Below are 14141 nucleotides of genomic sequence, written 5' to 3' on the forward strand. Positions count from 1 at the left end.
ATCACCTTTGCTAATGGCTGGTGTTGCCTCCCAGCAAGCGCTTCTTTACTGTCTTTAGCTGGACTTTACTGAGCATTAATCCAGTCTCAGTCTTGAGCATTCTTGCTCAATATTGCCTTCAAGATAATGCTTAACTCTCTGTCTATTAACAATGAACTTTTTATTAAAGTCAATATCCTGAAGCTCTACATATCCATATGGTGACACACTTGTAATCACATATGGTCCCTTCCATTGGGATTTCAGTTTCCCCAGGGAACAATCTGAGTCTAGAGTTAAATAGCAAAACCTTCTGTCCTGGCTCAAAGACTCTAGATGATAGCTTTCCGTCATGCCACCTTTTTGCTTTCTCCTTGTAAATTTTAGCATTTTCAAAAGCATTGAGTCTGAACTCTTCTAACTCATTTAACTGGAGTAATCTCTTCTCTCCAGCTACCTTAGCATCAAGGTTTAGGAACCTGGTTGCCCAGTAGGCCTTGTGTTCCAGTTCCACTGGTAGATGACAGGCTTTTCCATACACAAACTGGTATGGAGAGGTTCCTATAAGAGTCTTGAATGCGGTTCTATATGCCCACAGAGCATCATCCAGACTTCTTGTCCAATCCCTTCTACGGGTATTTACAGTCTGTTCCAGGATTCGTTTTAGTTCTCTATTTGAGACTTCAGCCTGCCCATTTGTCTGTGGATGATATGGAGTTGCCACTTTGTGGTTAATTTCATATCGGACTAAAGCAGAGTCAAGCTGCTTATTGCAGAAATGAGTGCCTCCATCACTGATTAGTACTCTAGGGACACCAAACCTGCTGAAGATATGTTTCTGGAGGAATTTCAGCATTGTCTTAGTATCATTAGTGGGTGTTGCAACTGCCTTTACCCATTTAGATACATAGTCTACTGCCACCAGAATATAAGTGTTTGAATATGATGGTGGGAAAGGTTCCATGAAGTCAACACCCCATACATCAAATAACTCAATCTCTAAGATCCCTTGCTGAGGCATGGCATAACCGTGAGGCAAATTACCAGCTCTTTGGCAACTATCACAGTTACGTACAAACTCTCGGAAGTCTCTATAGAGAGTAGGCCAATAGAAGCCACATTGGAGAACCCTTGTGGCTGTTTGCTCACCTCCAAAATGTCCTCCATATTGTGATCCATGGCAGTGTCATAGGATCTTCTGTGCCTCTTCTCTAGGTACACATCTACGGATCATTCCGTCTGCACAGCTTTTAAAAAGATATGGTTCATCCCATAAGTAGTACTTTGCATCAGAAACCAATTTTTTTGCTTGCTGCCTACTGTACTCTTTGGGTATGAATCTCACAGCTTTATAGTTTGCAATATCTACAAACCATGGTGCTTCCTGAATGGCAAACAATTGCTCATCTGGAAAAGTTTCAGAGATCTCAGTAGGAGGGAGGGATGCTCCTGCTATTGGTTCTATCCGAGACAGGTGATCGGCTACTTGGTTCTCTGTCCCTTTTCTGTCTCTTATTTCTATATCAAACTCTTCCAGAAGCAACACCCATCTTATGAGTCTGGGTTTTGAATCCTGCTTTGTGAGGAGATATTTTAGAGCAGCATGGTCAGTGTACACAATCACTTTTGATCCTACTAAATAGGATCTGAACTTGTCAATGGCATAAACCACTGCAAGCAACTTCTTTTCTGTGGTTGTGTAATTCTTCTGTGCGTCATTTAAAACACGGCTAGCATAATAAATGACATGCAGAAGCTTGTCATGCCTCTATCCCAATACGGCACCAATGGTATAGTCACTGGCATCACATATTAGTTCGAATGGTAATGCCAGTATGGTGCAAAAATGACTGGTGCTGTGACCAGCTTAGCTTTCAGAGTCTCAAACGCCTGCAGACACTCTATGTCAAAGACAAATGGTGTGTCAGCAGCTAGCAGATTGCTCAGAGGTTTTGTAATTTTTGAAAAATCCTTTATAAACCTCCAATAAAATCTTGCGTGCCCCAGAAAGCTTCTGATTGCCTTAACATTGGCAGGTGGTGGTAATTTTTTAATTACCTCTACCTTAGCTTGATCCACTTCTATTTTCTTGTTCAAAATTTTGTGCCCAAGGACAATTCCTTCAGTCACCATAAAGTGACATTTCTCCTAGTTTAAAACCAGGTTAGTCTCTTGGCACCTTTTTAGAACAACTACTAGATGGTCAAGACAGGAGCTGAATGAGTCTCTAAATACTGAGAAGTCATCCATGAAGACATCCAGAAATTTCTCCACCATATCAGAGAAGATAGAGAGCATGCACCTCTGGAAGGTTGCAGGTGCATTGCTGGTGCACGAAATTGTGATCACTACTTTTCACAGCTCAAATAATCCCTAGTAATGGCTCCAAAGACTTGGTGCTCAATACCATGGCATAAACACAACTTCGCACAACTAACCAGCAAGTGCACTGGGTCGTCCAAGTAATACCTTACGTGAGTAAGGGTCGATCCCACGGAGATTGTTGGTATGAAGCAAGCTATGGTCACCTTGTAAATCTCAGTCAGGCAGACTCAAATGGGTATAGTGATAAATGAATAAAGCATAAAGATAAAGATAGAGATACTTATGTATATCATTGGTGAGAGCTTCAGATAAGCGTATGAAGATGCCTTCCCTTCCGTCTCTCTGCTTTCCTACAGTCTTCATCCAATCCTTCTTACTCCTTTCCATGGCAAGCTCGTATAGGGTTTCACCGTTGTCAGTGGCTACCTCCCATCCTCTCAGTGAAAACGATTGCATATGCTCTGTCACAGCACGCAGAATTCAGCTGTCGGTTCTCGGTCAGGCCGGAATAGAATCCAGTGATTCTTTTGCGTCTGTCACTAACGCCCCGCCTGCTAGGAGTTTGAAGCACGTCACAGTCATTCAATCATTGAATCCTACTCAGAATACCACAGACAAGGTTAGACCTTCCGGATTCTCTTGAATGCCGCCATCAATTCTTGCCTATACCACGAAGATTCTGATCTCACAGAATGGCTGGCTCGTTTGTCAGGCGAGCACTCGGTTGTCAGGCGATCAACCATGCATCGTGTATCAGGAATCCAAGAGATATTCACTAAGCCTCGTATGCTTGTAGAACAAGAGTGGTTGTCAGTCACTTTGTTCATGAGTGAGAATGATGATGAGTGTCACGGATCATCACATTCATCAAGTTGAAGAACAAGTGATATCTTGGACAAAGAACAAGCGGAATTGAATAGAAGAACAATAGTAATTGCATTAATACTCGAGGTACAGCAGAGCTCCACACCTTAATCTATGGTGTGTAGAAACTCCACCGTTGAAAATACATAAGAACAAAAGTGATCATTGGTTTCGGCCCCAAAGAGGGAACCAGAAGAACCAAGATGATAATACAATAGTCAAAGGTCCTATATATAGAAAACTAGTAGCCTAGGGTGTACAGAGATGAGTAAATGACATAAAAATCCACTTCCGGGCCCACTTGGTGTGTGCTTGGGCTGAGCAATGAAGCATTTTCGTGTAGAGACTCTTCTTGGAGTTAAACGCCAGCTTTTATGCCAGTTTGGGCGTTTAACTCCCATTTAGGTGCCAGTTCCGGCGTTTAACGCTGGGATTTCTGAGGGTGACTTTGAACGCCGGTTTGGGCCATCAAATCTTAGGCAAAGTATGGACTATCATATATTGCTGGAAAGCCCAGGATGTCTACTTTCTAACGCCGTTGAGAGCGCGCCAATTGGGCTTCTGTAGCTTCAGAAAATCCACTTAGAGTGCAGGGAGGTCAGAATCCAACAGCATCTGCAGTCCTTTTGAGTCTCTGGATCAGATTTTTGCTCAGATCCCTCAATTTCAGCCAGAAAATACCTGAAATCACAGAAAAACACACAAACTCATAGTAAAGTCCAGAAAAGTGAATTTTAACTAAAAACTAATAAAAATATACTAAAAACTAACTAGATCTTACTAAAACATACTAAAAACAATGCCAAAAAGCGTACAAATTATCCGCTCATCACAACACCAAACTTAAATTGTTGCTTGTCCTCAAGCAACTGAAAATCAAATAAGATAAAAAGAAGAGAATATACTATAGACTCCAAATTATCAATGAAACTTAGCTCCAAATTAGATGAGCGGGACTAGTAGCTTTTTGCCTCCGAACAGGTTTGGCATCTCACTCTATCCTTTGAAATTCAGAATGATTGGCTTCTTTGGGAACTCAGAATCCAGATAGTGTTATTGATTCTCCTAGTTAAGTATGATGATTCTTGAACACAGTTACTTATTGAGTCTTGGCTGTGGCCCAAAGCACTCTGTCTTCCAGTATTACCACCGGATACATACATGCCACAGACACATAATTGGGTGAACCTTTTCAGATTGTGACTCAGCTTTGCTAGAGTCCCCAATTAGAGGTGTCCAGGGTTCTTAAGCACACTCTTTTTGCCTTGGATCACAACTTTATTTCTTTCTTTTTCTTTCTTTTTCTTTTTCCCCTTTTTTTTTTCTTTTTCGTTTTTCTCTTTCTCTTTTTTTTTTTTTGTATTCACTGCTTTTTCTTGCTTCAAGAATCATTTTTATGATTTTTCAGATCCTCAGTAACATGTCTCCTTTTTCATCATTCTTTCAAGAGCCAACAATTTTTAACATTCATGAACCACAAATTCAAAAGACATATGCACTGTTTAAGCATACATTCAGAAAACAAAAAGTATTGTCACCACATCAAACTAATTAAGCTAGTTTTAAAGATGAATTTGAAATCCTGTACTTCTTGTTCTTTTGTAATAAAAACAGTTTTCATTTAAGAAAGGTGATGGATTCATATTCATAGCTTTAAGGCATAGACACTAAGACACTAATGATCACAAGGAAATTAAAGAACGGGTCCACCTTAGTGATAGCGGCTTGTTCTTCCTCTTGAAGATCCTATGGAGTGCTTGAGCTCCTCAATGTCTCTTTCTTGTCTTTGTTGCTCCTCTCTCATGATGAGAGGGGTCTCTTGTTTGCTCCATCATTTTCTTAGTGATGGGCTTGAGGTCATGCCTTCTCAGTTGAACCGGCTTCCCTCTTGAATTTCTCTTCCATTGGGCGTCCTCTTCACAGATATCTATGAGGACTTGGTCCAACCTTTTGATCAAAGTTGACTCTTCTAGTGTAAGGATGTTCATCTCCTTGCATCATGGGCAAGTTGAATGCTAACCTTACATTTTTCGGACTAAAATCCAAGTATTTCCCCCGAACCATAGTAAGATAATTCTTTGGATCCGGGTTCACACTTTGATCATGGTTCTTGGTGATCCATGCATTGGCATAGAACTCTTGAACCATCAAGATTCCGACTTGTTGAATGGGGTTGGTAAGCACTTCCCAACCTCTTCTTCGGATCTCATGGCGGATCTCCGGATATTCACCCTTTTTGAGTGAAAAGGAGACCTCGGGGATCACTTTCTTCAAGGCCACAACTTCATAGAAGTGGTCTTGATGCACCCTTGAGATGAATCTATCCATCTCCCATGACTCGGAAGTGGAAGCTTTTGCCTTCCCTTTCCTCTTTCTAGAGGTTTCTCCGGCCTTGGATGCCATAAATGGTTATGGAAAAACGAAAAAGCAACGCTTTTACCACACCAAAATTAAAAGGTTTGCTCGTCCTCGAGCAAAAGAAGAAAGAAGAGAGTAGAAGAAGAAGAAATGAGGAAGAAGGAGATGGCTTGTGTTTTCGGCCAAGGAGGGGGGAAGTGGTGTTTAGGTTGTGTGAAAATGAAGGAATGAAGAAGGGTATTTATAGGAGAGAGGGGAGATGGGGTTCGGTCATGTTGGGTGGGTTTGGGAGGGAAAGTGGTTTGAATTTGAAGGGTGAGGTTGGTGGGGATTTATGAAGGATGGATGTGAGTGGTGAAGAGAAAGATGGGATTTGATAGGTGAAGGGGTTTTGGGGAAGAGGTATAGAGGTGATTGGTGAATGGAGGAAGAAGAGAGAGAGAGTGGTGGGGTTGGTGGGGATCCTGTGGGGTCCACAGATCCTGTGGTGTCAAGGAAAAGTCATCCCTGCACCAAATGTTGCTCAAAATCACGTTTTGAGCCATTTCTGGCGTTAAACGCCGGGCTGGTGCCCATTCCTGGCATTTAACGCCAGGTTCTTGCCCTTTTCTGGCGTTTAACGCCAGTCTGGTGCCCCTTTCTGGCGTTAAACGCCCAGAATGGTGCCAGACTGGGCGTTAAACGCCCAACTGCTGGGTTTACTGGCGTTTGAACGCCAGCAACATCTTCCTCCAGGGTGTGCTATTTTTCTTCCTGTTTTTCATTTTGTTTTTGCTTTTTCAATGGATTTTGTGACTTCTTATGATCATCAACCTACAAAAAACATAAAATAACAAAGAGAAATATATAAAATATAATCATTGGGTTGCCTCCCAACAAGCGCTTCTTTAATGTCAGTAGCTTGACAAAGGGCTCTCATGGAGCCTCACAGATACTCAGAGCAATGTTGGAACCTCCCAACACCAAACTTAGAGTTTGAATGTGGGGGTTCAACACCAAACTTAGAGTTTGGTTGTGGCCTCCCAACACCAAACTTAGAGTTTGACTGTGGGGGCTCTGCTTGTCTCTGATTTGAGAGAAGCTCTTCATGCTTCCTCTCCATGGTGATAGAGGGATATCCTTGAGCCTTAAACACATAGGATTCTTCATTCACTTGAATGATTAGTTCACCTCCATCAACATCAATCACAGCCTTTGCTGTGGCTAGGAAGGGTCTGCCAAGGATGATAGATTCATCCATGCACTTCCCAGTCTCTAGGACTATGAAGTCAGTAGGAATGTAATGGTCTTCAACCTTCACCAAAACATTATCTACAAGTCCATGAGCTTGTTTTCTTGAGTTGTCTGCCATCTCTAGTGAGATTTTTGTAGCTTGCACCTCAAAGATCCCTAGCTTCTCCATTACTGAGAGAGGCATGAGGTTTACACTTGACCCTAAGTCACACAGAGCCTTCTTGAAGGTCATGGTGCCTATGGTACAAGGTATGGAAAACTTCCCAGGATCTTGTCTCTTTTGAGGTAATTTCTGCCTAGACAAGTCATCCAGTTCTTTGGTGAGCAAAGGAGGTTCAGTCTCCCAAGTCTCATTTCCAAATAACTTGTCATTTAGCTTCATGATTGCTCCAAGGTATTTAGCAACTTGCTCTTCAGTGACATACTCATCCTCTTCAGAGGAGGAATACTCATCAGAACTCATGAAAGGCAGAAGTAAATCCAATGGAATCTCTATGGTCTCATTTTGAGCCTCAGATTCCCATGGTTCCTCATTGGGGAACTCATTGGAGGTTGGTGCACGCCCATTGAGGCCTTCCTCAGTGGCGTTCACTTCCTCCCCTTCCTCTCCAAATTCGGCCTTATTGATGGCCTTGCACTCTCCTTTTGGATTTTCTTCTGTATTACTTGGGAGAGTACTAGGAGGGAGTTCAGTTATTTTCTTGCTCAGCTGTCCCACTTGTCCTTCCAAATTCCTAATGGAAGACCTTGTTTCAGTCATGAAACTTTGAGTGGTTTTGATTAGATCAGAGACCATGGTTGCTAAGTCAGAGGGGTTCTGCTTAGAATTCTCTGTCTGTTGCTAAGAAGATGATGGAAAAGGCTTGCCATTGCCAAACCTGTTTCTTCCACCATTATTGTTATTGAAACCTTGTTGAGGTCTCTCTTGATTCTTCCATGAGAAATTTGGGTGATTTCTCCATGAAGAATTATAGGTGTTTCCATAGGGTTCTCCTAGGTAGTTCACCTCTTCCATTGAAGGGTTCTCAGGATCATAAGCTTCTTCTTCAGATGAAGCATCCTTAGTACTGCCAGGTGCATTTTGCATTCCAGACAGACCTTGAGAAATCAAATTGACTTGTTGAGTCAATATCTTGTTCTGAGCCAGTATGGCATTCAGAGCATCAATCTCAAGAACTCCTTTCTTCTGACTTGTCCCATTGTTCACAGGATTCCTTTCAGAAGTGTACATGAATTGGTTATTTGCAACCATTTCAATGAGCCCTTGAGCTTCTGTAGGCGTCTTCTTCAGATGAAGAGATCCTCCAGCAGAGCTATCCAAGGACATCTTGGATAGTTCAGATAGACCATCATAGAAAATACCTATGATGCTCCATTCAGAAAGCATGTCTGAGGGGCACTTTTTGATTAATTGTTTGTATCTTTCCCAAGCTTCATAGAGGGATTCTCCATCCTTCTGTCTGAAGGTTTGGACTTCCACTCTAAGCTTACTCCATTTTTGAGGTGGAAAGAACTTTGCCAAGAAGGCATTGACTAGCTTTTCCCAAGAATCCAGGCTATCTTTAGGTTGAGAGTCCAACCATATTCTAGCCCTGTCTCTTACAGCAAAAGGGAATAGCATCAGTCTGTAGACTTCAGGGTCAACCCCATTAGTCTTGACTGTGTCACAGATTTGCAAGAACTCAGCTAAAAACTGATGTGGATCTTCCATTGGAAGTCCATGGAACTTGCAATTCTGTTGCATTAGAGAAACTAATTGAGGCTTAAGCTCAAAGTTGTTTGCTCCAATGGCAGGGATAGAGATGCTTCTCCCATAGAAGTCGGGAGTAGGTGCAGTAAAGTCACCCAGAACCTTCCTTGCATTTGTTGGCATTGTTGTTGTTTTCGGCTGCCATAGGTTCTTCTTCTTTGAAGAATTCGGTCAGGTCCTCAACAGAGAGTTGTGCCTTAGCTTCTCTTAGCTTTCGCTTCAAGGTCCTTCCAGGTTCAGGGTCAGCTTCAACAAGAATGCCTTTGTCTTTGTTCCTGCTCATATGAAAGAGAAGAAAACAAGAAAATATGGAATCCTCTATGTCACAGTATAGAGATTCCTTGAGGTGTCAGAGGAAAAGAAAAGTAGAAGACAGAAGTAGAAAATTCGAACTTATCAAAGAAGATGGAGTTCGAATTTTGCATTAAGGAATAGAGTTAGTTCATAAATAGAAGGATGTGAGAAGAAGGGAAGTAATTTTCGAAAATTAAGTAAAAGATTTTGAAAACATTTTGAAAAACACTAATTGATTTTCGAAAACAAAAGTGGGAAAGAAGTAAAGTGATTTTTTGAAAAAGATTTTGAAATTTAGAAATTAAAAAGATTTGATTGAAAACTTATTTTGAAAAAGATGTGATTAAAAAGATATGATTGAAAAGTTATGGTTTTAAAAAGATGTGATTGAGAAGATATGATTTGAAAACAATTTTAAAAGATATGATTTGAAAACAATTTGAAAAGATATGATTTTAAAAATTAATGACTTGCCTAACAAGAAAAGATATGATTCAAACATTAAAACCTCTCTCAACAGAAAAGGCAACATACTTGAAATGTTCAATCAAATCATTAATTGTTAGCAAGTATCTTTTAAAAAGGAAAGAAATTGATTTTGAAAACATTTGATTGAAAAGATATGATTTGAAAAAGATTTGATTTTGAAAAACTTTGAAAACTTGAAAAAAATTGATTTTGAAAACAAAATCCTCCCCCTTGTGCCATCCTGGCGTTAAACGCCTAGAATGGTGCACATTCTGGCGTTTAACGCCCAAACTACTACCCTTTTGGGCGTTAAACGCCCAGCCAGGCACCCTGGCTGGCGTTTAAACGCCAGTCTGTCTTCTTCACTGGGCATTTTTGAATGCCCAGCTTTTTCTGTGTGATTCCTCTGCAGTATGTTCTGAATCTTCAATTCTCTGTATTATTGACTTGAAAAGACACAAATTAAAAATATTTTTGGATTTTTAATAATAAGGAATAATCAAAATGCAACTAAAATCAAATAATAATGCATGCACGACACCAAACTTAGCAGTTTGTATACCATTGACACTAACAAAATGAGAATGCATATAACAAAACACTCAAGTCAATAGAATTCAAAGATCAAAACAAGGAAATCATCAAGAACAACTTGAAGATCAATGAGGACACATGCATGAATGCAATAAGAACAGAAACATGCAATTGATACTAAACTTAAGATGAGACTCTAGACTCAAACAAGACATATTTTTGGATTTTATGATTTTGTAAATTTTTTTTTGTGCTTTTTCGAAAATTAAGTGAAAAGGAAAATAAAGGTATCAAAATTCTTAATGAGAATTCCAGGAATCATGCAATGTTAGTCTAAAGCTTTAGTCTAAAGGAATTAGACATGGCCGGCCAAGCTTCAGCAGGACATTGCATTCAAGAGCTAAATTGATGAGAATCAATCAGCTTTGGTGATGATAAGAACATCACCTTGAAACACTAGAATTCATTCTTAAGAACTCTGAAGAAAAATACCTAATCTAAGCAACAAGATGAACCGTCAGTTGTCCATACACGAACAATCCCCGGCAACGGCGCCAAAAACTTGGTGCACGAAATTGTGATCACTACTTTTCACAGCTCAAATAATCCCTAGTAATGGCTCCAAAGACTTGGTGCTCAATACCATGGCATAAACACAACTTCGCACAACTAACCAGCAAGTGCACTGGGTCGTCCAAGTAATACCTTACGTGAGTAAGGGTCGATCCCACGGAGATTGTTGGTATGAAGCAAGCTATGGTCACCTTGTAAATCTCAGTCAGGCAGACTCAAATGGGTATAGTGATAAATGAATAAAGCATAAAGATAAAGATAGAGATACTTATGTATATCATTGGTGAGAGCTTCAGATAAGCGTATGAAGATGCCTTCCCTTCCGTCTCTCTGCTTTCCTACAGTCTTCATCCAATCCTTCTTACTCCTTTCCATGGCAAGCTCGTATAGGGTTTCACCGTTGTCAGTGGCTACCTCCCATCCTCTCAGTGAAAACGATTGCATATGCTCTGTCACAGCACGCGGAATTCAGCTGTCGGTTCTCGGTCAGGCCGGAATAGAATCCAGTGATTCTTTTGCGTCTGTCACTAACGCCCCGCCTGCTAGGAGTTTGAAGCACGTCACAGTCATTCAATCATTGAATCCTACTCAGAATACCACAGACAAGGTTAGACCTTCCGGATTCTCTTGAATGCCGCCATCAATTCTTGCCTATACCACGAAGATTCTGATCTCACGGAATGGCTGGCTCGTTTGTCAGGCGAGCACTCGGTTGTCAGGCGATCAACCATGCATCGTGTATCAGGAATCCAAGAGATATTCACTAAGCCTCGTATGCTTGTAGAACAAGAGTGGTTGTCAGTCACTTTGTTCATGAGTGAGAATGATGATGAGTGTCACGGATCATCACATTCATCAAGTTGAAGAACAAGTGATATCTTGGACAAAGAACAAGCGGAATTGAATAGAAGAATAATAGTAATTGCATTAATACTCGAGGTACAGCAGAGCTCCACACCTTAATCTATGGTGTGTAGAAACTCCACCGTTGAAAATACATAAGAACAAAAGTGATCATTGGTTTCGGCCCCAAAGAGGGAACCAGAAGAACCAAGATGATAATACAATAGTCAAAGGTCCTATATATAGAAAACTAGTAGCCTAGGGTGTACAGAGATGAGTAAATGACATAAAAATCCACTTCCGGGCCCACTTGGTGTGTGCTTGGGCTGAGCAATGAAGCATTTTCGTGTAGAGACTCTTCTTGGAGTTAAACGCCAGCTTTTATGCCAGTTTGGGCGTTTAACTCCCATTTAGGTGCCAGTTCCGGCGTTTAACGCTGGGATTTCTGAGGGTGACTTTGAACGCCGGTTTGGGCCATCAAATCTTGGGCAAAGTATGGACTATCATATATTGCTGGAAAGCCCAGAATGTCTACTTTCCAACGCCGTTGAGAGCGCGCCAATTGGGCTTCTGTAGCTCCAGAAAATCCACTTCGAGTGCAGGGAGGTCAGAATCCAACAGCATCTGCAGTCCTTTTGAGTCTCTGGATCAGATTTTTGCTCAGATCCCTCAATTTCAGCCAGAAAATACCTGAAATCACAGAAAAACACACAAACTCATAGTAAAGTCCAGAAAAGTGAATTTTAACTAAAAACTAATAAAAATATACTAAAAACTAACTAGATCTTACTAAAACATACTAAAAACAATGCCAAAAAGCGTACAAATTATCCGCTCATCAATTGCACAGTCCAAATGGCATTCTTCTGTAGGCGAATACTCCAGATGGACATGTGAATGCTGTTTTCTCTTGGTCCTGGGGATCTACTGTAATTTGGTTGTAGCCTGAATAGCCATCCAAAAAGTAGTAGTAATCATGACCTGCTGATGCCAGGGCATATGGGCCAGTTTCACTGACCTTTTCTTTACTGTTTTAGGGTAGTTTCATGCATTTTCTTAGTAAATAAGCAAGTTTTGGGTAAAAACACACTTACATCTTAATTCAAGCAAACATTGTGAAATTTACATGATTTCATGAGAATTATGCATGAATTGAATGATAAAATGGATGATGCATGATCCCATAACTTGAAACAGAGCTTTGATGCACCCTGTTTGTTTGATTTCAGGACAAAAGAAGCAAAGAAGAGCCACGTTAGCCACCACGTTAGTCTCACTAACGTGACCACTAACGTGGAATGGGAGCAAGCTTGCAGCGTTAGTGGACAAGTTATCATCAATAACGCCTTCGAAAGCCATCATAACCCACGTTAGTTGCCACGTTAGTTACATTAACATGGGAACTAACGTGGAAGGAAAGGGAAGCTCCAACGTTAGTGGTAAAAGTAAACACCACTAACGTTCCAAAAGGCCACACATAGCCACGTTAAGAGTCACGTTAATTCAATTAACGTGAACTCTAACGTGGAATAAAGAAGAGATCGCCAACGTTAGTGACACTCACCTTTGTCACTAATGCTGGATCAGGCCTAGATTGCCTACGTTAGTGGTCACGTTAAGACCACTAGCGTGAATAGTAACGTGGAGCAATGAATGATAGGCCAACGTTAGTGATAATAACCTTTGTCACTAACGTTGGAGATGGCAAGCACAACCACATTAGTGGTCACGTTAATGCCATTAACGTGAGGCACTAACGTGGAAAGAAGGGGGCATTTTGAAGCGTTAGTGACAAAGGTGAGTGTCACAAATGACCTCGAGCTTGGGCATGCCCACATTAAGGGCCACGTTAGTTACACTAACGTGGATCATTAACGTGGGAAAGAGGGACAAGGAGTAGCGTTATTGGTAAAAGTAAGTGCCAATAACGCTTGCGAAGGGCTAAGAGGCTACGTTAGTGGTCACGTTAGTACCACTAACGTTGAAGTTAACGTGGATCAATTAGTTTGGAACGTTAGTATCAAAGTTATCGTCACTAACGCTTTCAAACCCAAGTTTACACCTAACGTTAACGCCACTAACGTCCTAACTAACGTCCTACCATGCCTGACTCACATTCTTTCTGCAAGCAAAGTTGAGCCCACTGAATACTGTAACTACTTTAACTAAAGATCAAGGGCCCATATCCAAGACTTGAAGAGCTAACTAGAAGATCAGAAGAGTAGTATATATAGGAAGTAGTTTTGAACTAGAAAGGAGTCTTGGAATTATTGGGAACTACATTCTGTATATTTACTTTTCCTGCAAATTCTAGTTTACTGGAGAATGAACTCTTCTCTATCATCTTCCATTTTTAGAGCTATGAACAACTAAACCCCTTTTCATTGAGTTAGGGAGCTCTGTTGTAATTTGATGGATCAATTATAGTTTTCATTCTTCTTCCTCTTTCTTTTCTCTTGATTTACTAGAAAGCTTTCGATCTTAAATCAATTGGTTAGTTGTCTTGGAAAAGAAACTCTCCATAATTAGAGCTCCTCTGAGCCATGGAAAAGGGATGAGGAGATCATACTAGAATTGCTTTCTCATGTTGGACCAAATTGGGGTTTGGATGGATATAGTGACATATAATTCTACCAACACTTTGATTTGGAAATACATGTGGTATAATCAGTGACCATACTTCATCTCTTCCCATGAGTAATTAAATCAAGGAATTGGGCAATTGTTCAAGCTTAGAGAGATTGGGTTGCCAAGGAATTGAGATCCAATCCCTTAAGATTGCCAAGGAGATCAATGACTGTATTGATTGAGGAAGAGATGAGAATAAACTTGATCCGGAGAATGTAACATCTCCTAAGCCCAATGAATCCCTAATTTTTTATCTTACCCATTCTCTTTACCTTCTGTCATTTACCTTTAT

General features: G+C 40.7%; 1 non-coding gene across 1 annotated transcript; it reads left to right on the top strand.

The window, feature by feature from the left end:
- The first annotated feature begins 8140 nt into the window (after positions 1 to 8140).
- LOC130983457 (small nucleolar RNA R71) lies at positions 8141 to 8248 on the top strand. The gene has a single exon (XR_009087446.1). It is a non-coding gene; the product is annotated as a small nucleolar RNA R71 (small nucleolar RNA).
- Positions 8249 to 14141: the final 5893 nt, after the last annotated feature.

The sequence above is a fragment of the Arachis stenosperma genome, chromosome 5 (genome assembly GCF_014773155.1).
Source record: "Arachis stenosperma cultivar V10309 chromosome 5, arast.V10309.gnm1.PFL2, whole genome shotgun sequence".
Taxonomy (NCBI): Eukaryota; Viridiplantae; Streptophyta; class Magnoliopsida; order Fabales; family Fabaceae; genus Arachis; species Arachis stenosperma.